We start from the raw sequence: 4,155 nt of genomic DNA, 5'->3' as shown, positions 1-4,155 counted from the left end.
TGATCCTGCCGGCAACTCGAACGTGGAGGAATCACTTTGTAGCACTCTCTGTCCCGTCTACGCGACTGCGTTCTCTGCAAAGTCACCCTCAGAACCTTCACCTGAATCTCCAAACGTGACCTGCAAAACACGCAGACGGCGCCTCTAGCGGCCGTTTGCACTCCGACGATCAAGTTAGTCCACAGAACCACCAAATGAGAAAACTAGTAGTGTGTGTGAAAAATGATCCTGCCAGTTGACCGGAACGCTGGAGAATGCCTCGTCAAAGGATCGACGTGCGCACCGCTTCTCACTTCCGCTCCTTTCCGGAATCTACTTCAAGAACCTGCAAAGAAACAATACGGCGCCGCTGCGGCCGATCGCACTCCGATGCTCAAGTCAATGACGGTATCACCAAATACTAAGAACAAGAACCGTGCAAATCCTCTCTCACAATCAGCTCTATCACTCGCAAGCGTAAAGTGTATGAACTGAACGTGCGTACCTCAGAAAGTTTGTTAAGAGCTCTTATATACCTGGTGGCTTTCTCTCTCCTGGCAGTTACAGACTTGGACACGTGGCTCGTATCCAACTGTACACGTGCCATCATCTGGAGGCTCCCTGACTTGGCGCTGCTTCTACTCTCATTTTGGCTAAGTTACTTATGCATGGTACTGCCCAGTGCATAGCTAACTTAGGAGTGCGATCTCTACTGGAACTGGCGAGTTAGGGGTTTTCATACACCTTCCCTGTGGTCTCGCCGGCCGCCTTCATAACCTGCTGCTTCTCCTTCATCTTCGGCGATGTGCTTGCTCTGGCGATCTCCAATGCCTAGGTCGCCTGAATCTACATCTGGCGACCTGATCTTTAACCTGGCGATCGGAACACGCCAACTTAACAACTGGCGACTACACGTGCCTCCCGACTTCCTTCCTATCTGCCAACCTGGCGCCTTGTCAACACGCCTACACTGTAGCAGGATGCCACGTCATCATACCCGACCACCAGGGCGGTACACAAGCCCCCCAGTCTTAAGCGAAGACTTGTCTAGCGAAAAGACTGAAAGAGCCTTCGTTAACACCGATCTACGTGGCACTGACGCAGAATTCCAAGCGATTGTACTTTCTGCTGCTCTGACGCTCCACCAAACCCTTCACTCATCGTTCAACACGTAGCTTCATCAACGGCTCTCTTCATCTGCCGTTAGCGCTTCCTAAAATCATTTCGAAAACCCTTAAACCCATTACGCTCCACTGTTCCATCACTTTCTTCGTGCTTGCAAACGCTCTCACTTCCTTCTGCGAAAGCTCTCGACGCTCTTCAACGCTCTAGATCACCATCTTCCTTCACCGTCTTCCTGATCATCGAAAGGTAACTACTTTCCTTCATCTGCTGGGTTTCCTTGCATTTTCACCGATTTGCATCATCCTGTAATTGCCTGGTGCATACGCTGTGGGTTGTTCTTTCCATTTCTCATTCTGCGCAACTTAGGGCTTCGTCATCGTCGCAACGAACCTTCATTCGTTCGTTCTTCTCCTTCCTTCTATGATCGAGTCAGCCTCTGTAACCCCCTGACCATTTTTCCTTTCTTCTTCCTTTGCAGCTGCTATCATGACTCACACAAAGATTACCCCGAACCCACCTCCTTCAGCACGAAACCTTCCTTCACAAGCACACGACCCAACACAAGTTCGTGGCGCTTCGTCTTCGCAGGCTGTGAGGCCTGCGTCTTCCCAACCTGTCCTGGCCCAGGCGACTCCATCTAACGCTGGAGGAGCCCCCGTCCCTCTGCCAGACTTCAAAACTCTATACCCCTGGGCTAACTCAACCCTTCTGCAGGAGACCTCGTCGGTGAACACTGCGGGAGCAGTTTTGCGGCTGACTAAGGGGGACGAGGCCTATCAATCGTTTCACAAGGAGCACGACGAAAAGATGATGGTGCTGCCTTGCCCCGCCGATCTGCCAGTGTGTGCTGATGACAGAGTAAGCGCCGACGGGCCCTTCTGCTTTGTCTATACAACTTTCTTCAAGAAGGTCAAACTCAGGTTCCCTCTCACCCGATTCGAGAGGGAACTTCTGACCGAGCTCAACATTGCTGCCGCCCAGCTTCACCCCAACAGCTGGGCGTTTGTTCGAGCCTTTCAAATAACATGCGACCACCTGGGGTTGCCCGCGCCGGTGGACGTGTTTTTGTTCCTTTTCGAAGCCAAGCACCCAGGAGACCGCCTGTGGGTCAGCTTGAATTCGATTGCTGGGAGATCCATTTTTACCATCTTCCAGCAATCGTACAAAGACTGGAAGGGGAAATTCGTCCAAGTACGTGCAAACGACAAGGACACCTCCCTTCTTGATGGCTTCCCCTTGTACTGGGTGGACAAGGGGAAAAAGGAGTCCAAGAGCTGCTTCAGGAGGCCCAGAAGTCCTGATAGCATGGGAGCATTGGACAGAGACCTCTGTCTTTTCTGGAAGAGGGTGGCGGACGCCAATATAACATTCCTGACCACCACCTTGATCTCCTTCGAATTCTTTGAGGATCATCTAGAATTCCAAATAGGTTAGGACATCCAAACTGTTGCTTTGATACTGCTTCTGATACTGCTTCTGGGCGTCTTGTGCGATATGCACAAGACTTTGGTTTTACCTTTCCTGCACATACCATCTGCTCTGCTGCTTATTACTTTATACACTTATCTTTTTCTTCTTTGAGCTAACCCATGCATTTTCGTTTCATGCAGACAACATGTTGGGCAAAGGCATGCTCGCCGAATTAAAGGCGCTCGCCCGAAACCACGGGTTGGCGACCGGCTCCCAAACGGTGCCCAACTCGGCGGTCGAGAAGGCCATCGTTCATGGGCGATCACCGCCCAAGGAACCCACCCAGCGCAAGAAACTGGTCCTTAAGAGACCTAAGCGAAAAGCCCCTCAAATCGTCCATGAGGAGGAAGAAGAGGATGACGAGGTCACAGAGGATCGTTACGAAAAGGAAGAGGGTGGCACCTTCTTCTCCACCTGCTCCACCCCCTCTTCCAACTTCAACACCACCGTCGACGCCTGCTCCTCCTTCATCATCGCCAACGCCGCAGGCTCCTCCTTCTCCAGTCCAGGCGATTCCACTGGCCACTGCGCCACCTGTAGCTGAGGCCCAAGAGCCAAATTTCCTGGAGGACCCCCCAAGCGCCTCTACGCCACACATGTCAGCTGGAGGGGGCCCCCCTTCAAACGCTTCAGTTGCAGAAAATGCTCCAATCGGGGATGAGGTGGCTCATACCTCTCCAATCCTGATTACCGAATCCCCGATTGCGTCGCCACGCCAGGAAGCAACCACTGAAGATATTGCCAAGGAAGGTGGCGGCGAGAACCCTCAACAAGCCCCCCTGGCGCCTCTCCAAGCAGCAAACCTTTCCCTTGAAGTCACAAGGATGTGGGAACCTCTAACCGCCAAGTTGAAAACCATAGCAGAGGATATCCCCGCGATCATAACGAGGGCTGTGGAGAGCTCCACCAGGAGGCTTCAAGACGATCTCTTCAACCTCAAGACTGAAAATAGCACTATGAAGGTCGAGGTGGAGAAAATGTCATTCAGCCTGACGCTTGCAGAAATCGAACACTCCCGAGTGGAGGATGCCATGAATACCGAGCTCAGGCTGGCGCGCAAGGAAGCTGCTGACCTTCGCCGCAAAGTTCACGATCTTGCCCAAGAGAAGGTCGAGTTGGAAAGCAAAATCGTGCCTCTTCGCGCCAAGGCGATCGACCTGGAGGCTCACATTCAAGCTGACGCCGCCAAGGTGCAAAAACTGGAGCAGAGGTCGATCGACCGCGAGAAGCTACTTGGGCAAGTAGAAAAAGCGAGGGAGGACGCCATGGCTGATCTCGCCGAGGCAAACAAGGAGAAAGGAAAGATGGCTGCTGAGTTGGCCCAGGCTCAAACGGAATCCAAGAAGGTTACTGACGACCTTCTCCATGCTCAAGAGACCAACGAACAACTCAGAAAGCAGGTTGAAGAGCTGGAGCAGCAGAACAAAGAGCTCAAGAAGCAGGTTGAAGAACTTCAAGGGCAAATTGAAGAACTTAAGCTAAACTCTGCTCAGATTCTGGCTGCTGGATTCGAAGCCGCTCGGGAACAATTCGCATGCCTATTCCCCGATCTCGACCTCAGCATGGTGTCGTTGAACAACG

Source organism: Phaseolus vulgaris, unplaced genomic scaffold (genome assembly GCF_000499845.2).
Source record: "Phaseolus vulgaris cultivar G19833 unplaced genomic scaffold, P. vulgaris v2.0 scaffold_65, whole genome shotgun sequence".
Classification (NCBI taxonomy): Eukaryota; Viridiplantae; Streptophyta; class Magnoliopsida; order Fabales; family Fabaceae; genus Phaseolus; species Phaseolus vulgaris.
This window is presented reverse-complemented; position numbering follows the sequence as displayed.